At 35.9% G+C, this 23,360-nt stretch overlaps 1 protein-coding gene across 38 annotated transcripts in view; it reads right to left on the bottom strand.

The window, feature by feature from the left end:
* The window catches only part of LOC307193308 (uncharacterized protein), a 1,334,119-nt gene that overhangs the window by 224,554 nt on the left and 1,086,205 nt on the right, over nucleotides 1–23,360 (bottom strand). The gene's annotated exons all lie outside the window — the stretch shown is intronic.

The raw sequence follows: 23,360 nt of genomic DNA, 5'->3' as shown, positions 1-23,360 counted from the left end.
AAAAATTTGTTTTCCATAGCGTTTATTCATCCTACTGCTAAAGCACTTATATTCCACTGTAACCTAATTTTCTGTGTCTTCTCCAAGAAATTATAACCTTCTTGAAAGCAGAGGAGCTATCTCTGTATTTGCATTCCTGTTGCCCAGTTCTGTGACAGATACATTGTAGGTATCAGTAACAAAGGCTTATAAAAGAAATAAATGAGTTAATCTAAAACATTACTTTCCACCAAAAAGAAGTCTGTATTACTGGGTTTTGCTGCTTAACTTCTCATGCCTTTTACATACAGGGATAATTAGCAACTAAAAAGGAAAGGGCAAACACTTATTTTTAATTTAAAAATCATGCTGTGATGAGAGTTAAGAGAGAGTAATTTGACTTTGAATTTCATTGTAGAGCTCGGGACACAGTCACAGTTCAGACAATAAAATGTCTTCGTATTTTCCACTTGGCATTCAAGCAAATGTGAAGACTAGGTGAACAAATGCCCCACTTCCCTCAGCTTCTTTTGACAAATGTGGCCAGATCACACTGTTATGGATCTACCCAGAACAATCCAAGTTAGCCAGTGACAAAATGACCATCTGCTTGGTCAGAAGTTGGTAAGTGCAGGCTATGCTGCTATCCCACTGATATCCATTACAAATTGAATAAATCATTGCAGCCCTTCGAAGAATGTATAATCTTTTCCACCACATTCCTCATTCTTACAATGTGTTGAAAGACACCTGACTTGGCATTTGCAACCTACCTAAATATTGTGATTAAGAGTCTGAAACAAAGAGTCAATGTAATTTTGCTTGCAGCTTGGGATAAATATTTTCTGTAAATATGAAATCCTGCTTCATGTGGGAGGAGGATATTTTAGAATAATGTCAACTGAATTATGCTGGCTGATACTCACTTTGTTTCCAACTGTGGGCATAAACAAATGAACAGATTTATTCCTTCTGTCACCATTACCCTGACACAAGTGATAATACTCTACAAAGAACTTAGCACTTGGAAGCATGTATTTTAGAATAAAAATATTAAACCTTATTTTTAAAGATTTTATAATAGTTGGAGGTTTCTGGATTATGTGACTCTGGAGGTATATGAACGTATTGAGAGCTCTTCCTGTCATGGGCACTGACTGGACTATGCCTCACTCGTAATTCAGTCAACAAATAGCAAAAAATGCACAAGGGTGCTCCATCACTGTTAGATATCTTTTACGGCACCCTTTGGATAGATGCTCTAAATATACTTTAAATATCTTTTACTGCCTTTGGATTCTGAAGGGAATGTTTAAGCACTTTTAGATTTTAATAGTTTTTGCCACTCATACATGGCTATTTCTCTTAATCCTCTCAGTACACTTTATTTAAACATTTCTTCAACCTATGTACATATTACAGACTGCTAGAAACAAGAATAGGCTAGTCTTGGGAAGAGGCATCATCTTCAAGTTGGGAAGTGTATTGCAATTGATGCTTGAACCTGTGAAAATCAAGCTCTAAGGAGTGTACAAAAAATGTATAAGGGAAAAGAATCTGAAAAAATATGTATATATATGTATGTATAACTAAATCACTTTGCTGTACACCTGAAACTAACACAACATTGTAAATCAACTATACTTCAACTTAAAAAGAATCACCCTAGATTATAAATGGTATTTAAAAAAATAATAATAATAATGAATAGAATGGAAACCTAGGATGAAGCACTACCCCAAAGCAGTGTGACACTGATCTCTGGCAGGATGTCAGAGCAGTTAAAAAGCTGGGTTCTGGACTCCCCACCCTCTGGCTTCCAAGGTCCACTCTGCTCCTCTCTCTGCATCAGTTTTCTCACATATAAAATAGAGATAAGATGAATAACTATCTATGTAGTTATTGAAGAAATTAAGTAAGTAAATTAATGCAAAGTAATAAAACATGCTTGAGAAAAAATAATTCCTAATTAATACGTTTATTATTAGCTTAAAGAGCTAGGTAAGAATTGAAAAAGAAATGCAATGCACCGTTTGATATTTTGTAAATGCATACAATGGAACAAAAAGATTAAAAACACATGAAAGCATATACCTGAGAATGTATGATCACAATTATAATAATGTACTTTAGATACTTGGCCATCTGTTTGCTTAAGAAATATTACTGAGTACTTACTAGCAACCAGGCATTGTGAGGTGTTAAAAGACATGGTCCCTATCTCCCTCTTTGGAGCTTATGGAGAAGGGAGAAGATGAACACCAAGAACAATGATCTATATAAATGCTGTGATAGAGATGAGAGAGGCCAAACTTTTCTGGCAATTTAGCATGTGCTCCAGACTGTAGGGTAGAGAGGCAAGAAATGTCAGAGTCTTCAATGTCATATGAAGAAGCTTGGCTTTTAACCTTAGTAATGTGGAGCATTGAAAGAATATTTTTCATCTCACTATCTACATTGGGAGGAAGGAAAGGAGGAAGACATAGGTAAGGCAGGAAAACCACTTAGCTTGCCATTTCAGTAACCCATAATCTGGGAGGGAGCTGATTGGTCTGAACTAAGGCAGTGGAGCTGGGATAGTGAAGAAGCAGAAGATTTGAGAGACATTAAGATGAAAGAATATATATAGAATTGTTGTCACTAACTGGATTGAAAATTTAAGGAAGAGTGAGAAATAAAGAGCACATCCTTGGGTTACCTGATTTAGTCAACTGGGTGGATGAATATGTCACTCAAGATGAGAACGTGGAAGGATGAGGCAGATTTAATTAAGAAGGTGTTGTCTCCAGATTTGCATCTATATAGATAGAAATGTATATGTAAATTTCTGCAAAAGAAGCTTAGTTGACAGTAGAACATATTTGTCTATTACACAGAAGAGAGGTCTAGATTAGAAATGCAGACCTGGGAGTTATACAAATGGTAGTTGCAGCCACGAGATCCATACTTTCACCCAAAGAGAGTAGGTGAAATGGGACAAAAACAAAGACTAATGATGTAATCCTGAGGAACACCAACATATAACAGATAGAAACGGAAACATGTTGAGAATTGTCAAGAACAGCTGCAGGAAAATCGGGACAAAGTAGAGTCACTATACCAAAGGAAGAGGGGTTACAAGAAGGAGGAGATGTTCTCCAGGGACAGATTCAGCAGAGAAGCTTAGTAGGTTGAAGAATTAAACATGTTATTTGACATGAGTATCTGGAAAGTCATGGACAATTTTGGTGAAAAGTATCTGGGTGGGGTGGCAGGTGTGTGTTCACAAGAAAGGGGTAGAAGTGTGGAGGTGCTAGGAGGGCAGGTTGCTCTTTATAGAAGTTTTGCAGAGTAAGAGCTAAAGGGAGATACATGGCCAAGTAAGTCTTTTGTTTCTGCTTTTCTTCTGGCTCTCAGATTTAAGAGATTTAAACATGTTTGCCTGATGAAAGATAAAGGGTGGATGAAAGGAGTGGATAACTTTTGGAGCAAAATGTGATAGAATCCAGACAATAGAAGTACAAGTATAGGAAAGGAGAGGGTGATGGTCTAGGGTACAGTGTGCTGGAGATGGGTGGCAGTTTGAGGTGTTCTTGACTGACTTTTTTATAGAAATGGAAAAGGATGCTTATCTATAAAGAATGATGATGAAGAAATCAAGTAGGGGATTTGAAAAGAGGGTTGACTAAAATAGTTGATGGAAAGAGGAGGAAAAGGAACCAATGAGGTAAGGATTGCTGGTTGACCCCCAAGTCCAGATGGGACAGCTTTGAAATGCTGGCATCAATCCTCACACTGGGCAAGAACTCAGATCTTACTTTTAGGCTTGGGGGTCTAATGAAGAAGGTACAGTAAAGCAACACTTATTTGCCAGCTATGTGAAGGGCAGGATGCTTGACAAAGTTTGTATAAATGGAACTGCTTTGAGGGGCAGAATCCATAACATGTAGCAGAGTAAACACACTGGGATAAGTGGCTAAGAATTTGAACATCGCTCCTGTGGAGGAAACCACATGTCTTCCACAGTACAGACACACCTGAATGATCTCAGAATTATGGCTGAGTATACTCAGGCTACACCTTCCTAAGCCACAAGGAACATAAGCCTTTCTTAAGAAACATCAATTACAATGGAGAAAAGACAGTTTCTTCAATAAGTGGTGCTGGGAAAACTGGACAGCTACATGTAAAAGAATGAAATCAGAACACTCCCTAACATCATACACAAAAATAAACTCAAAATGGATTAGAGACCTAAATGTAAGACTGGATACTATAAAACTCTTAGAGGAAAACATAGGAAGAACACTCTTTGATATAAATCACAGCAAAATCTTTTTTGATCCACCTCCTACAGTAAAGGAAATAAAAACGAAAATATACAAATGGGACCTAATGAAACTTAAAAGCTTTTGCAAAGCAAAGGAAACTACAAACAAGACGAAAAGACAACCCTCAGAATGGAAGAAGATATTTGCAAACGAATCAATGGACAAAGGATTAATCTCCAAAATATATAAACAGCTCATGCAGCTCAATATTAAAAAAACAAACAACCCAATCAAAAAATGGGCAGAAGACCTAAATAGACATTTCTCCAAAGAAGGCATACAGATGGCCAAGAGGCACATGAAAAGCTGCTCAACATCACTAATTATTAGAGAAATACAAATCAAAACTACAATGAGGTATCACCTCACACCAGTTAGAATGGGCATCATCAGAAAATCTACAAACAACAAATGCTGGAGAGGGTGTGGAGAAAAGGAAACCCTCTTGTACTGTTGGTGGGAATGTAAATTGATATAGCCACTATGGAGAACAGTATGGAGGTTCCTTAAAAAACTAAAAATAGAATTACCATATGATCCAGCAATCCCACTACTGGGCATATACCCAGAGAAAACCATAATTCAAAAAGACACATGCACCCCAATGTTCATTGCAGCAGTATTTACAATAGCCAGGTCATGGAATCAACATAAATATCCATCAACAGATGAATGGATAAAGAATATATGGTACATATATACGACGGAATATTATTCAGCCATAAATAGGAACAAAACTGGGTCATTTGCAGAGATGTGGATGGATCCAGAGACTGTCATACAGAGTAAAGTAAGTCAAAAAGAGAAAAACAAATATCATATGTTAACGCATATATGTGGAACCTAGAAAAATGGTACAGATGAACCAGTTTGCAGGGCAGAAATAGAGACACAGATGTAGAGAACAAATGTATGGACACCAAGGGGGGTAAGTGGTGGTGGTGGTGGTGTGATGAATAGGAGATTGGGATTGACATACATACACTAATATGTATAAAATAGATAACTAATAAGAATCAGCTGTAAAAAAAATAAATAAATTTTATTTTATTTTTAAAATTTATCAAAAATTTAAAAAGAAGAAGAAAATGAAATAAGGCAGTATAAGAACTAAATAAAGGGAATGGTTCTTGATGGGATCCAGGTAGGGGAGAGGGGAAGGAGTCATAAGGCCATATTGGGCAACTGGAGAAAATTTAACAGGGAGTATTTATTAGATATTAGTATTGTATTGTATATGTGTTGAATGTGATGAATATACTGTGGTTACGTTGGAAAATATCCTGGTTCTTAAGAGATACAGGCTAAGTATTTAAGGGCAAAATGTCTTAAAAAAAAAAAAAGGAACATTGATTGTTTCTATTTCTTCACTTTTGAAGGCAGGTAAGGATCGTCTGGTCTTAACCTCAATGAGTTATTGATAGGCATCATAAAAACTCTGCAGTGACATCCAGTCTAGTAATATCTTTATTATTACTATTACTTGCTTGTAGACTTCTCATTGTATGCCTGTTTCCCAGTCAGAGACGTCTGAATATTCAGATATAACAGGTTGTACGCTTTGTTTTCTGTTATGAAGTTATACTTCAGATTCATATTTTTGTCTGGTTTTCTTAAACACATTTATAAAATTTATTGCATTCACCTTTTTTTTTGGCAAAAGGCAGCATCCTCAAGAGAGACAGGAACAGAGCAGTAAAGGACCAGAGGAGTCTAGGTTAGCACCCCAGTTCTCCCACTTATAATGGGTATCATCTAACCAGTTATGTAACTCCTCAAGCCTCAGATTTCTTTCTTGTATAGAAAAGAAGGGTTGGTTAGATGTTATTGTATTTTCCAGGTCTAAAATTCTTTATAAGTTAGAAATCTTACTTCGTCGTCGCCAATTTGAAGTGTAGCATTAAAAGTCAAACAGCCAAGAACATCTGCAATCAGGGTAGGTAGCAGGCTGTGTCCAAGTATTCTAGAAATCTAATACTGACACCAGAGTTTTACAGTGCAACAGCATAATCATTCCTACCAGCATGTTCCATTAAAGCTCGATTTACTACTAGGGAATTCACCTGCTGACATAGTAAAACTCCTAACTGGGAGCATTAACATTGCAATGTCAGTTGGGGAAAAAAAATGTTCATAAATTCCACGAACGTGCACTGCTTTATTTGGGGTCCTGGTTGCAAACTCATTATTTATGCTGTGTACAGTAGGCCATCAACATATCCCACTGGGAAATTAGTTTGCAATTTAGAATCGTTTCAAAGTGCAAGTGATTCTCAAGTCATTTTCTGAGGTTAAATGAGAACTCTTATTGCTTTCCGTGGGCTCAGAGGGAATTTTTACTCCATGTCTTCCCTCCTCCCCCAGCTTCTGCTATACTGTCTTGATTTTTCTTTCTTAAATGCACTTTGGTGCTACATCTCCTTTTTTTCAATTTTTGAAAGCCAGTAAATGGAATGGTATTTGTTGCATTTTCTTGCTTGTTGGGACTGCTTAAGTACCTCACTTTTGATTACTGCTTTTATTCTTCGAAGACTCCTGAGAGGTTTCCATGTTCTCCACAAACGGTACTGCTTAGCTAACATAGGAGTCATTGGGGAAGATTGGACAGCATCCACTTTAGCGGGCAGTGAATCACAGTCATCATGCCACTCCCATTCCAGCTTCTCGTTCCAGGGGCTATTCCATGGGACAGGGATCCAGGCAGACTGGCTGAGAGCAGAAGGGGTGAGTCTCATAACTCCAGGTGATGTTCATTGAAGGTTCAACCTTGCTTATGGGCTTATGAGCCCATAAGTGTAGAACAAATTATTAAGATAAAAAGTGCTCCTTCCACTGACCCTTTCCACTTTCACACACCCCTTTATTTGATTCTTTCCTTTACAACCTCCTTAAGCATTTTTTTAAACAATATTTCACTGGTAATTATAGGCATATCCTCTCAATCTTACCCCAGCCTAGGAGAATTGACCTCAAACCATCTGGTAGATAGTTTGTAACCTGATATTATCCTTGGGGAATAAACAGTATTACTTTAGGTGTACCAGTTTAGCCTTGATCATTCCCAGAAAGTAGCAAATAAACCACAGTGTGAACATCTTGTAGACATTTTTTCTTTTCCTCCTTTCTGAAATGCCAAAACCTGATATTATGAGCTATAATGAACAAAAATCAAATAGAAAATAAATCAAGAGTTGTTAAGCTACATCAAGGGACTCCTCTCCTCCAACAAGAAGCACTAGAATTTATCTGAAACCAAGATTTCAACATCTCTCTCGTACATTAGGAGAGTGTTTCCATAGGCCCAGACCAGAAAGTATACAAATCAAAGAGATTGTTTAGTTTCAGAATACATGAAATCACTAGTTTAAACATAGAAACTGCACACCAAGAGTGCAAAGAGACAATGAAAGCCAGAGATCAACAGAGTAAATATCACCTAGAAATACTAACAGTCTTAAAGGTCGGAAATCCTTAGTTCAACAAAAAGACCCATCCATTAAAAACAGTGAATTACAAGATAACCTGAGAATAGCACCCTATGAATTCCCTTTAAAAGCCGATGTTATTCAGCTAAAAGCTATTCACTATAGTGCTTTAGAGGTAAATAAATAGAGCAGGTAACAAACAGGGACTAAAACCTGAAGGAAAAGAAACCAAAAATTAAGTGCGTTTGGAACTGCTGAATATTGAACTTCGAAGGCATTGAGGAAAGGCTTTGTTTCATGGATATAAATCCCTACACGTCAGTGTGCCCAAGCTCTTTGGTATTGCGTGGAAAAAAAAAACACAACTATTCACTAATTACAATATTCTGAGTTAGTGTTCTTGGCTGAAATTGGCTTAAAATGTTTTCCTTGATTACGGATAATTCAAGTCTTTCTACTGCTATTTGAATGTGAACATGTTTCAAAAATAATCCCCTTTTCCTTCAAGCTTTGAAAGAAGGTGTTGGTTTGGTTTTCTAGAGTTTTTGGTGTTTTCTTTCTTTCTAAATGTTAAATATGTTTTATAATTTGTTAACACCTATATTCAAATCCTTTTGGCCTTTGCTTGGTAAAATAACAGGTTAGATAGGTATGATACTTGGCATATAGAAGTTTAACATCTCTTAATCTGTAAGAACTCTTGAGTGTATGGTATTTATAAAGACATCTCTCATGTCTCCAACGATTCTTCTTTCCTAGACTTTCATATTGCTATTTCCACTTTTAGATATCATACTAATTATTTATCATTAAAGCCCCAAATCTTCTCATATGTATAGAGATGGGCTAAACCCATTAAAACTTCCCAACTATCAGGAACAGTGTCTTATTATAAAGGCAATTTCAGAGATTCCTACATTTTTAATGTTTCATGAGATAAACAGTTTATTAATAACAATTTCCTACAATGTGGCAAAAAAGCAGTAAGACACGCTCTCACGACTTTTCTCTTTTCATAAACATTGCTTGAGCAAGAGAAGAACTACTTCTCTAGAAGTCAGATTCCATTTCTAGCTTCTCAAAGTTGTAATCTACTTTGACTCTTCCTTCCTGGAAGGTCTATCATAAATTACCAAAAAAAGGAAATTAATATATCTTTCTGTCCTTTCTCCCCAAAATGTTAAGCTTCGCTGAAAAGTCTTATTTTAAACCATATGCCAAAGAATGCTTCCTCTACCTAAATTAGAATCTGAAGGATTGTATAACTGAATCCTTGAAAATAATCCCGTGGAGGCAAAATCCATGGTAAATCCATGCTTTCTAGGTCACTAAAACCTAGTGTTGATGCTGTACGTGGAGGTGAACTTTTATAAAAATGCAAGTGTATTACTGAAATTAACAAAAAACCCAGTGATTGGAGGGCAGCAAGTGGACTCCAGGCTAGAATATTATGTCAACAGGTTGAGTGAGGATCTGAAGATGCTGAGGAAAGTCAGGAATCCTCTTCTTTATGTGACTATCTGTCTAAATCTAATCTCAAGTATAAACCAGGGGCTGACCTATCTGTTCATTAGCATTATTATCCCCTCCCTCTAACCACTCAAATGTTTTGTTCTCAATCATGAATGTGTAATTTCTGGGGATTCTGTATTTTCACATTAGATGCAATCATATATTCTGAAAGTTTGCTTAACTGTCCTGAAATTTTTACCGAAAAGAAAGAAGAAAATAGGACACACACCTCCTCTACCTAAAACACAAATTTCCTTGGGCTGTGCAGTGCATTCTTTCCCTAGTCAGTCCCACGGTCAGGCCTCTGGAGCAGAGACATTGTACACAAACTGCCTAATTCTGAGGTTCTCAATAATCAAAGTGATATTTTAAAAAGACAGCATAAGCAGCCTCAAAACTTGCTGTTCTAAACACATAAACACATGGCCTTGGATCTGGAAGGAACAGTGAGGTTGTAACATCTTTACTGGCAAATTGTTGAAGCCAGGAGTCGAAAGTACACAGAGTGTCCCTTTCTTCAGCTGGTTTTCACAAGTTTGTCCATGTCAGCAACTCAGACTCAAGATAGTCAAAACAGAACCCTTGAGTTGACCTCATTCCCTCCAAAGCTTATTGCTCTGTTGTGCAGAGATCAACATTTTTGTGAAATTTTTAAAGTTCTGTTTCTGAAGGCAGAGGAGCAGAGGGGAGACATAAATGCACTGCCACAATGATTAGTTTAGCTTTCTTTCTTTTGTAAGTTTCTTAGAAACATGGTGGCCTTCCCTGTATAGATTTTTAAACATCTTCTATCTGGACACCCTTTGAAAATTGAAAAAAAAAAACAAACCAAAACAAAAAACAACAACAAAAAACAAAGTCTGTGCAGCACGTAGCCAGATTTGACTTTAAAAAGTTGCTAATTTGGGACTTACTTCTCTCCATTAGGACTGTGTAAGAATTATGCACACAAGGCTGAGGCTTTTCTCTGCTTAAAAAACATCTGCAGTCAATTAGAAATAAGCCTGAGTGTCGTGTTAATTCTGCAGAACCAAACAAAGTCATTTTTGTTTAAACTCTTTCAGTGCTGTGAGAATGAAAGGTTACAGGAGGGGGTAAAAAAAAGCAATAGAACAAAACTGCTGTGTGGCCCTGGAAGGGAGTTGAGGGGGCAAATAAGAAATTACTTTTCCTTGAGAATACAGACCTGAAAATTTTTTCCAGGAGAATTCTATTCTATACCATTTCTCTCCTGGGGTGTGGGAATGGGGAGCAAGCCTACTCTTTCTTCTAAAAAGGCAAGTTTTAAAGCAATGGAACATTCTCCAGATTCCCTCAAAATGAATTTGACCAAATAGTTGATATGTCTGGCAAATGAGTAGTAGCATTTCACTTTTAATTTTGTGGAAAGCGAAACAAATCAAAACTATATTTTTAGCACTGTGTGCATTTCAAATCACTTTCATAGTTACTAAATGTGATTGGTGTTCTGACCTCAAATATACTAAAAACAACTACTTCTATTGAAACACATCTTGCCATGAATATCACAGCCCATGTCCACCTTTTGTTAACATCAGTAGCACTGATTCTACAGGAATTTGAGTTTATCTCTCTTAAAGAAGTCTGTGGCTAACCAGAGATAGAATTTCCACACAAGTACAGTAGAACTACATGTTTTTAAGGTTGATGGTCCCTAAATAAAAGGGGGGATTTGACTTATTCCTTTGGGCTAATGCATTATTTCTTCTCCATACCTTTCCTAAAGATTAGGTCCTACTGTATCTCAGATGAGAAAGGCAGATGAAGACTCTATTTTTGTTAACTGAGTTTTGAGGAGTATGATTCAGCACTTAATCTGCAGTACCCAATAGGTACTCTACAGGTTCTTTCAGGCAAGTGAAAATGTTTGTCTTTGCTATTTAATCCTTATCAAAACATGGGCTATGGGGAATTATTTGTAGATGTAGGCTTGATTGGATGTTAAATATTTATTCCTTTATATAATTTGACTCTATCTTTGGATCAAACCAAGAGATGGTCATTGAACCAAAATGTCTGACACCATTTTTATTGGTTTTCACTAAATTGCCCAGTAACTTTATGCCAGTTGTCTGTATTGAGAAGCACCATAAGAAATGGTCCAATAAAATTGCCATTATACTTACTATAGAAATATTTCTATTTCATTATCCAATACCTGTTTATGAGAAGGTATGAGAGAAATTTCTCAGAATTTTAGTTTTGGATATTTTTTCCTGAATTATAGTTTTCTATTTTGTTTTCATTCTTAAATCTTAGGAACACTGTGATTCTTGTAATTGATACTAGTTCCTTTTTAATGGCCAAAAGCTTTGAGGCCAAAGCTTTGTGACATACCCTTTATTAACTGTAGTATGTCTATTACATATATTTATACTTCTATATATCAAGAGGTTTATTAAAGTGTAGCCCTTATAGTCCCTTTACTCTGTCTCTCTCAACTATTTGTTTTTTCTTTTTTATGTTTATTTTCTTTAAGCTCTGACAATTCCTTTGTGATATAAGTCAGGGTGTTTATAAGTAGGTAAACATGTAAATCTAAGTTAAGCCCTGCTGTTGAAGTGTAAGCCTATTTCACCTAAACCTTCTCTGTGAGTGCTTGCTATGTGATAGTTTTTCTAAAAGATTTAATTTTGGTATTATTTTTACGTCATACAACTTTTTATTTGTGTTCAAAATTTTTAAAAGCGTGAATAAGATGAAAGAAATGATTTTGAATAGGTATAAAGACACTCAAGTAGAATATCTGAAATGATTACATAATTGGCAAAGAGGACATAAAATAATGTAAAAGAAATTAAGGTTACTTGACTTTAAGGGGGAAATGACTATAATGAAATTAAAATACAATATTCAAAATGTCAACCATCTTGACAACTGTTTTTTTTGTTTGTTTGGTTGGTTGGTTTTTTAATCTCTTTAGAAAACAATCCCTAGGTAAAAATAAGAGGAAGTAAGTTTAAAAATCTGTAAAGAACGCTGGGAAGATGGTCCTGTATGCTTAAATAATTTTTTTTCAATTTTTATTTTCTATTGGAGTATAGTTGATTAACAATGTTGTGTTTGTTTCAGGTGTACAGCAAAGTGGTTCAGTTATACATATACATGTATCTATTCTTTTTCAACTTCTTTTCCTATTTAGGTTATTACAGAATATTGAGTAAATTTCCCTGTGCTATCCAGTCCTTGTTGGTTATCTATTTTAAATATAGCAGTCTGTATATGTCAATCCCAAGCTCCCATTCTATCCCTCCTCCCAACACACTCGCCCCCCCCACCTCCCTGACCCCTGGTCGTAACCATAAATTCATTCTCTCACTGGAATTTTATGCAGGAATTTATGTTACCTTCTGTGTTATCTGTGAGAGTAACCGAAGTATCTGAAGTCAATTGACCGAAGTCAATTGAAACAATGTCTTCCCCCCACAATTAAAAAAATACAAATTTGCAAAAGTAAACATTTTAACACCAAACAAAAATGATTGAGAATTTATATTAACCTCATTTTTATTTTTTCTCATGTTAGCTTTGATAATTGAAAGGCTAGAATATGTTTTGCTACCACTATGACCATATTTATAAGTACAAATGAAGCATAACACTGAAGCACTGAAAGTTATAGTGTTAAAATGATTCCACTGTCATCAGATATGAAAAGGTAGGCCCGTCTCTTGATTATTGGTTCAAACTAATTTTTTTTTTTTGGTTTTCAGGAAGATGAAGCTGGGAATGTAAGCTTTAGTCTAATTAGAAAAAAAAAAAAGGAAAAGAGAAAAGCTCCATTGTTTATATAGTGTCTTTAGTTTTTAGGAATAAATTCTAAAGTGGAGAGATAGCTGCATATTATTAAAAAAAAAAAAAAAGGAAATAAGGTCAGAGATGGAGCTAGAACTCAGGTCCACACTGCCAAACTCCCTCTTAACCATCTCTTTAACTAGATGTATTTTCATCTAGAGGTACAAGATGGAGAACCTGAGTGACAGCTGGCCAAAGCCCACACAGATGATGGAGAAAAGACCATAGAATTCCCACTATTTTGTCAGATCACAAAGGATTATTCTATTGTTCACTAACAATTACTCCTGGCTTCCTACTGTCTCTCAATATTTTATTAAATCTTGAAAAGAAAAATCAAGGCAGAACACCAGTCATTTAGCTCTTTTCAAAATCCAGAAATGCTGGTCCTATGTCACCTCAACTCCACTTCTATATGACATAAAAGAGTTTTCTGATAAAGAAATAATTGGTGTATAAGAGAAGAGTCATTGCACATCTTAACATGGGAAGTGATTTTAGTAGACAATTATTTAAATTCAGATTTTCCTGGAGACCTTGATACTATCATGTAAATGATTTATCCCACTTTATCTCAATCAACTATTTGGGTAATACTACCCAATAATTGTATATGTCCTATTATATTTTTAAAGAAATACTTGTATTTCATCATGAAACTGTATTAACACAAAGATTTTCCACTTATGGAGAAGGGCAAGAATAGTCGGGGGAAAAAAGTTGGGAGCCAAGAGGACATCAAATCTTTCATGTTTTTCCTATGTGGATTTTTTTGTCATGAGTTGCTCTAAATTTGTCACTATTTCCCACATGAGTATTACCTGGGTAAATTATGGTTTCCATCACCCTGCACGTGAAATGAAAAGCAGATTGCATTGCAGACTTGAATTATCCTCCAATATTGCATGATATACGATCCATCTTGGTGGGAAACTATTGTTATATATTTCATAGTTATGATTTCCAAGGTATCAAACTCCTCATTATCTTCCTGTGCTAGCCAGCTATAAATGCCAAACACTCTAGTTTCGAGTATGTGTTTTTTGAAACTTATAGTCCTGTGTTCTATGTATGTTTAGCATTTTATGGTGCTGCATAATATAGAAATGTCATAATACTTTATCGAAAGCCCCAGCTAGGCTATTGACAGTATAGGTTTCATTTAATTCCTGGATGCAGCAGACCTTCTTTGGTATTTCCTGTATAATATAATAAACACCAAACGCAGTGTTTAAAATGAATATTTAAAAAATCAATCAAGCTTGAAATTTAATTTTATGTAATTGGCTTGCTACATTCTAACAAAATTGAATGACATAAAAATTTCACCTACCCTGTATAATTTGTATTTTCTCCAATCACAAAAATAGATTTTTTTCTTCTCTTTTAAGGTCCTTTGATATAATCTTTTAATTTACTAAGTTAATTTGACTCTCTCTTACATAGGTTGAAAAAAGGGCGTATCATCATCCTAGTGTAATAGTCACATGTGAAATATAACTTTATGTTGGCCATTCTATTCATGCTTTGCTTCTACTGTAAATCCAAGACAATCAAAGTGCTTGAAGAAGCCTCTGGTCTAGATTGAAAAGACTACTTTTTGTGTATAGATTTCTGGAATGGACTGAACTATAAGAAGATAGACACAGGCCATTTCTTCTGCTCCCCTAAACCATTCTGGAATTATGTAACCCACACTGATTCATCCTCTAACAAAAAGGAGCCATCAGTATGACTCACACCACAGTGAACATTTTCAGTGCCTCTGGGAAAGAACAAGTAGGTCTTAATGGAAAGTATCAAAGCAACAACAGCAGCTGGCTTATAAGCAGACGACGGTAGGGAAATATATTTTTTATATAGAGTCAGTATGTCTGGTTAAAAAATAAATATATATAAATGGAAGAATACCCATATAGAAACCCCAAAGGAGTATGATGAAGCACATGTTTGTTTCTGATTAGCTAGCATTACTAATTTAGTATACTGATTTGGCTGCGTTTTCATACACAGTTGGGTTTACTGAATTTTCTCTTAAAGTAAAAAAAAAAAAAAATCATATTTACTGCAACAATTTTATTGTTGCTATTTTACCATAATACCAAATAATTACCTTGCAGGTATTTTTCCTCTTTTCATTCCCTCTGATGGCCATATTACCAGAGACATATCCAGAAGTAACAAGGTAATGAAAACTCAAACTTACTGATACTAACCAATTATCAAATATTGAAAACAAAGTTAACATATTCATGACAGGTAAGAAATGAATCTACCTGACAATCCCAATGTAGTGAACTTTTAGAATACGCTTTCTTACTGTGGAAATAAGTTTTAGAGTGTCATTATTCAAGGCTCTTTTTAAAATCCCAATTAAGTATATGTACATAAATTGGGGATGGATCAAAACAGGGCTCAAAACTCTTCCAATCAATTTTCTATCACTGTTTAATATGGTCCAGCCAATTAATTGGCTGCCACAGGAAAGAACGGGTCACAGTGTTTTTCTAGGAATGAAAACTTCTGTGATGAGCCAAACAAACTAAACAAAATGAGTTTATGGTGCTAAAACTATGGCTTTAAGGTGTGCTGGTTCTCCAAGCTTCGACTATATGACTGGACAAAACACTTTGAGAAACAAAATACAGGACCACCCCCCGCCGCCAAAAGATTTTGTCCTGACTAGCATCACCAGCAATCCTAAGGGCCTTTGTTTTTTATTTATTTAATTCAGGAAAATTCTTATTTAATTATAAGGACCAATTTTTTCCATTGAAAATTGTAGATAAAATGGAAACGGTAATGCATAGACCTGTGTATGAAAATTATTATTTTCTCTCCACTGACCTCATATAGCTGTTTTTGGACTAACTGGGAATGTCTCAGTTTTGCCCATATATCTGATTCACATTCAGATTAATCTTACTGTTGTGATTTACGATGCTCTCAGTTTCATATTTACTGCTAGCTCAAACTAATAAGCTCTCCCTGGACTGGTGCCATGACACCAGGTCAGTGCCTAGTTAATCACACCATTGTTTTCCCATCCATGTTGTCCTCTGAATTATCTACAATGATAATTGATTAAAAACATACCCTGGATGATGTCATTTTTCAAAAAAGAACAAATTCAATTTTTCAAAGAAAGCTTCTTTTAGGTTTGTACAGGACTCTTTTTGAACATCTTAAATCTTTTTGTTAAATAGATTTTTGCAGTCGTCAAAATACATATATTTAGAATTAGCATTAATCACCATTAAAATCTCTCTTGAGTCTCCATGTGTAAAGCCCCAGTACTTTGAGTTCCATATGTGAGCAAAAACTAGAGCATACCATAGAGAAACGGAAGTACATTGACAGTTTTATTTTGATGTGTTATTTCATACTACATAAAACCATTGTTTTCTACATTTTTATTGGGAGTAACAGTTTTTTGTGAATCACATTAAGATGCTCAAGATAACAGCATTAAAGCATAAGATGTTATGTGCACCACTGATTTTTCAGTGCTGGGATTAATTTTTATTAAATCTCTCCATATGTAGCATGTATAGTGTTTTGGATTTTTTTTCCTTAAGAGAACACCTTATCTTTTTTTTTTTTAAATTAATTAATTAATTTATTTTTGTCTGCACTGGGTCTTCATTGCTGCTCAGGCTTTCTCTAGTTGTGGCCAGTGGGGGCTACTCTTCGTTGCGGTGCGCGGGCTTCTAATTGCGGTGGCTTCTCTTGTTGCGGAGCACAGGCTCTAGGTGCACGGGCTTAGTTGCTACTTACAGCACGTGGGCTCAGTAGTTGTGGCGTGCGGGGTCTAGAACACAGGCTCAGTAGTTGTGGCGCACGGGCTTAGCTGCTCTGCGGCATGTGGGATCTTCCTACACCAGGGCTCAAACCCGTGTCCCCTGCATTGGCAGGTGGATTCTTATCCACTGCGCCACCAGGGAAGCCCGAGAACACCTTATCTTATTTTACAGTTTCTACTATTCACATAGGACTATATTCCGCAGACCTTAAAAGGAGACAGTCACTTTTGGACTCATCTTTTAATCATACCAAATGCTGCAGATGTATAAAAAAAATAGTTAAAGACAGTGCCAAAATATTAATCCAGGGAGCAAAAGATTTTATATCTATTTTTGATTTTGTGCATCCTGACCTTAGAAGAGTTGCTTTGCTTTTCTGTCTTATTTTCCTTGGAGTAAATAAAGCCTCCGTGTACTGACAACCACAAACATATTACATTATGAAGTTTCAGCCACTGGCTGCCAGAAACAATTAGATCCACGAATGTGGTGTGGGTTTTTTTTTTTTTCTTTTTTACTGAATTTATATTGGTTATCTGGCACATAATTAGAAGGGCAAAAAAGAACAAATCCGTATTCTATTGGCTTAGGGGTCTTCAGGAGAGCCTTGAGCAAATAGTTTTTAAATCAAGGTAAAGAAATTCTTTTTGGAAAGGAGACTGAGCATGGGGAAGATGGGAGAGAAATTAAAAAGTGCAAATAGAGAAGGCGATCTATGAAGGCAGTACGAGAAAATTCCATTAGTAATGCAATGTTGGTTTCAGTATTTGCCCTCAATTCCTTTCCTTTTCTGCATTATGTCCAAATTCCCATTCACCACTACTTGTCTTTGTAAGGGCTGAAGTAGTGACTATTTGCTGTGGACAGGCCAGTAGTCAAAGGTAATTTTGATTACTGGTATCAATGCTTACTTTCTCCTACTCGACTTTGTAGCATCTGCACAAGAAAAGTTAAAATGACTGTAAAGGGTTGATGATGAAAACTATTGTATGTGAATGGCTCCGTGTACTATCCATTGCCATTTCTATAGCAAACCTATTTCATATTATAAAACCATTTAACTTGAGTTACATCATATATAACCACATACTCCACCACCCAATCTCCATCATCCTTCCACTTTTTATTAAGTTCTAGGTTAGCTCTTCATCCTCACTGAGAGCTAGACAAACACCTCTCCAGCCTTTCATCCTTCCCCTTAGTCCTACTTTTATTCTACAAATCTTAATTTACCATTTGGGTCATCCCATCAAGACCCTAGTTATTTCATCTCTGAGAAATATTACCTAGGGGGCTTCCCTGGTGGCACAGTGGTTAAGAATCCACCTGCCAATGCAGGGGACATGGGTTCAAGCCCTGGTCTGGGAAGATCCCAGGGAGCAACTAAGCCCTTGCATCACAACTACTGAGCCTGCAGTGCTGCAACTACTGAAGCCCACGCATCTAGAGTCCGTGCACTGAAACAAGAGAAGCCACCGCAATGAGAAGCCCGTGCACCTCAGCGAAGAGTAGCCCCTGCTCGCTGAAACTAGAGAAAGCCCGCGAGCAGCAACGAAGACCCAACGCAGCCAAAAATAAATAAAATAAGTTAAAAAAAAAACTTCCTTTAAAAAAAAATATTACCTAGGGACTTAAGTTTTAGTAAGTCTGGGTTCTAAGATTGGCTCTTCTGCTAATTCTATGGATTATGTGACATTTGGGAACCAGATATTTCTTAATCTGTAAAGAGAACAAGTTGGGTTAAATGATGGCTAAAGTGCAGTCAATTTAAAATTGTGCTGATAACCTTCCTTGCCAGCACTTTTCTTTGCCTTTTTATCTACATTTTGGAACATGGACATACCACTCATATCAATTCCCACTCATATTAAAAATGCAGCCTCTTCCTTTCTCATTATTCTCTACAACAAATTCATCACTAATTTGGCTGTATTTGCTTCCAAATGTAGATAGCACCTATGCGTAAAATAATTACGAGTCACTCTCCCACACTAGGGTCGAATTAAGAGACATGGCCCCATTTTGTGTCCCTGGCTAGCTCTCTGGAATACATTAATCCGTACTGACCAATTGACCTACTGTCCACCACTAGCACCATGTTCACTGAAGGGTCTAACTTTAAGAGTCAGAGGAATTACAGCATAACTTCTGACTTTCAAAGCTGCCCCAGCATCTCATATCTAACTGTTGTTGCTCAATCCAACTTCCAGAGGGCAGCTAAAATAACAACTATTTCCTCCTAAGCCTTGATGAATTCAACCAACAGTGAATATTCAAATGATCCCCTGGGTTTTGATACAAAATCCAAGAGTGTTTAGCAAACATGGCTCAAAGATCCCTCTTTCACGAATCGTTCCAACTCTGTAGGAATCTCTAAGCTTTACTTTACTGGTCCTAGGCAAATCACTTCAGCAGAAACTGTCCTCTAACGTAAACATGAATCATGTTTTTCTTCTTTAGTGAAGAATCATTTTAAATTCAACAAGTCATCAGTTCTTATACTTGCTCTAAAGCATCAGAGAGCCCGGCAGAGAATTGGACATAAGGATGGCTTAATCCACTGATAAGGCCTCAGGCCAGGCTGCACAATAAGTTAGTCAGCAGAACATCCCAGCCTCTGAGACTTTCTATTTTTTGCCATTAAAAATCTTGCTCAAACCAAGTATTTTTCACCAGTCATTGGCATGGTTCTTTCCGCCAGCTTCTCAAGTTTCTGTTAGCAATTAGCTTCTATCAGTGGTTCCAAAGCCTGTTTATTTGAAAATCCCACAGCAATTTCCAAGTCCCCAGGGATCCAGTTTCACTCACGGGAACTAGAAACTTTGAATTAATCCAAGCTTGGCTACCATCAATCTTCTCCACACTTTCAGAAGTGACTCTTACTCCTTAAGAGACAGGGGCTTCTTAGAGTTTGGCTTAAACACTCGCAGTCAGCAAATGCAGGAAAGAGTTTTTAAAAATTTCTTCTCTCTGGTGAACACATATGCAGATCCATAAGATCTATTTTCTCTGGAAGATACAGTCCCAAATAGCACGTTCTCACTTGCACAGCAACTTTGACCTGTGTAAACTCCATTATGTCTTCTTTTCCCCCCTCATGGGTGTTTTTTTTTTTTTTTAATATGTGTGTGTGTGTGCATATGTGCGTATAGGATATGTTTAGATTTCTGTTTTTTGAAAACTATCATGGCTCAAGAAGTTTGCCAACCCACCCACAACTGTTTTTTTCTACAAATAGATACCACAATACTGCATAATTCAGGGTTGGTTGAACCCAAGGATGCAGAAACATGGGTTCAGAAGGCCAACTGTAAAGTTATACATGGATTTTCGACTGCATGGTCGGGGGTTGTGCCCCAACCCCTATATTGCCCAAGGGTCAGCTGTATATCGTGGTTGACGTGCACACACTGCTATAAGTAAAATGGATAACCAACCAGGACCTACTGTATAGCAAAAGGAACTCTGCTCAATGTTATGTGGCAGCCTGGATGCGGGGGGAGATTGGGGGAGAGTGGATACATGTATATGTATGGCTGAGTCGCTTTGCGGTGCACCTGAAACTATCACCACATTGTTAATTGGTTATACTCCGATAAAAAAGAAAAAGTTTAAAAACAACCATATATTGTGAAATAATCACTATAATAAGTCTAGTTGACATCCATCACACCTTACATAGTTATAAAATAAATTCTTTTCTTGTGATGAGAACTTTTAAGATCTACTTCCTTAGCAACTTTCAAATACGCATTACAGTATTTATTAACTATAATCACCATGCTATATATTACTTTCCCATGATTTATTTATTTTACATCTGGAAGTTTATACCTTTTGACCCCCATCACCCATTTCTCTCACCTTCCCCACTCATCTCCACTGGTGATCAGCAATCTATTCTCTGTATCTATGAACTTGTTTTATAGTTTTGTTTTTGTTTTAGATTCCATATATAAGTGAGATCATGTGGTATTTGTTTTCCTCTACCTTATTTCACTTAGCATAATGCCCTTGAGGTCGATCCATGTTGTCACAAGTGGCAAGATTTTATTCTTTTTAATGGCTGAATAATATTTTATATATATATATATATATATATATATATACACACACACACACACACATATGCATATATATATGTGTGTGTATATATATATATATATATGTATAAAACATTTTCTTCATCCATTCATTCATCAGTGGACACTTAGGTTGTTTTCATATCCTGGCTATTGTTAATAATACTGCAGTGAACATGGGGGTGCACAACCTTTTCAAGTTAGTATTTTCATTTTCTGCAGATAAATACCCAGAAGTGGGATTGCTGGTCATATGGCAGTTCTATTTTTAATTTTTTGAGGAACCTCTATGCTCTTTTCCATAGTGGCTGCACCATTTTATATTTTATATTCCTACCAATGGTGCACAAGCGTTCTCTTTTCTCCACATCTGTGCCAACACTTGTTATTTCTTGTCTTTTTGATTATAGCCATTGGGGGAGGAGAATTATTTTATCACAGTCCTCCAATGGTCTCCAAAGATTCACATCTACTCCACATGCAAAAAACAGTTACTCCATCTTAACATCCCCCCCAAAGTCTCATTTCATTACAGAATCATTTCAAAGTTCAAAATCTTGTCTGTATTTTATCATATCAAAAATCCAAAATTTTATCATCTAAAACAAGTATGGGTGAGACTCTGGGCATAATCTATCCTGAGGTACAATTTTTCTCTCCCTGTCAACCTGTGAAATTTAAGATATAAGATATCTTTTCCATAAATACAAAGGTGGAAAAAGCATAGAATAACAGTTATAGTTCCCATTCAAAATGAGACCCAAAAAAAACAAAAAGAAAAGAAAAGGATTCCTTAGTCCCAGGCAATTTCAAAATCCAGTCAAACACACTCCATTTGATTTCACATCCTGGGAATAATACCATGTGGTGAGTCTCCACCCCTGGAGTCATCCTTCCTTTCTTGTGAAAAATCAATTATGTAATGCACCATGTCAGTAGAATGAAAAGCAAAGCCCACATGATTTTCTCAATTGATACAGTAAAAGAATTTGATAAAATCCAACACTGTTTATGACAAAAATGCTCCAAAACTAGGAAGAAAAGGGCATTTTCTCAACCTAACAAAGGCCATTTATGAAAACCAGATAAAAACATACTTACTGATGGAAGACCAAACACTCTCCCTAAGATTAGGAACAACACAAAGATATCTATTCTTGCCACTTCTATAAAACACTGTCCTAGATGTCCTAGCCAGAGCAACTAGACAAGAAAAAGAAGACTGAGAAAAATAAGTAAAACTATTTGCAGATGGAATTCTCTTGTATATAGAAATTTTAAGATAGCCAATGAAAAACGATTAGAACTAATAAATGACTTCAGCAAGATTTCAGGATATAAGATCAATGTACAAAAGTAAATTGCATTGTTATACACTAGCAACAAGGATCTGAAAATAAAATTAAGAAAGCAATTGCATTTACAACAGTAACAAAAAGAATAAAATACTAAGGAACAAATTTTACTAAAAGGTATATACCTGCGTACACACTGAAAATTGTTAAACATCATTGAAAACAATTAAAGAAAACATAAACAACTGAAACTATATCCAATGCTCAGAGATTGGAAGACATTATTGTTATGATACTACTCCCCAAATTTATATACTTATATACAATTCCTTCCAGCTTTTTTTTAAGAAATTGACAAACTGACTCTAAAATTCATATGGTAAGCCAGAAACCCAGAATAGCCAAACTATTTTGAAAAAAAAAAGTTAAAGGATTCACACTTCTTGATTTCAAAACTTACTATCTATAGTAATTGAGACAGTGTAGTATGAAAACAGGATAAATGGTAGGTAGATGATGTATATAAAGATAGATAGATAGATAGATGATAGATACATAGATAGATAGATATATTCGTCAGTGGAATAGAATTGAGAGTCTAGAAGTAAAGTTATACACTAATCATTAATTTATTTTGACAAGAGTCTCAGAACAATTCAAGGGAGAAAAATCTTTTCAACAAATGGTGCTGGGATGCCTGGATATATCCACATGCAAAAGTATGAAATTGGGACTTTTACTTCACACTACATTCATAAGTTAACTCAAATTGGACCATAGACTGAAACTAAAGAGATAAAACTATACAATTCAGGAGTAAGTTTTCATGACTTTGGATTAGACATCATAGGGCATCTAAAGCACAAAATATGAAAGAAAAATTTAGGAAAATTAGACCTTATCTAAATTAAAAAATTTTTTGTGCTTTAAAGGACACCATCAAGAGAGTAGAAAGAAAATCCATAGAATGGGAGAAAATACTTGCAAATCATGTATCTTATCAGGGACTTGTAACCACAATACATGAAGAAGTCTTAGAGCACAAGAATAAAAAGACAATAATCACATTTTAAAGGGGATAAAGGACTTGAACAGAGATGTTTCCAAAAAAAAAAAAATACAAATGGCCAAGAAACAC

Source organism: Stenella coeruleoalba, assembly GCF_951394435.1.
Source record: "Stenella coeruleoalba genome assembly, chromosome: 10".
NCBI lineage: Eukaryota > Metazoa > Chordata > Mammalia > Artiodactyla > Delphinidae > Stenella > Stenella coeruleoalba.
The sequence above is the reverse complement of the archived record's forward strand: the minus strand, read 5'-3'. Positions and strand labels throughout refer to the sequence as shown.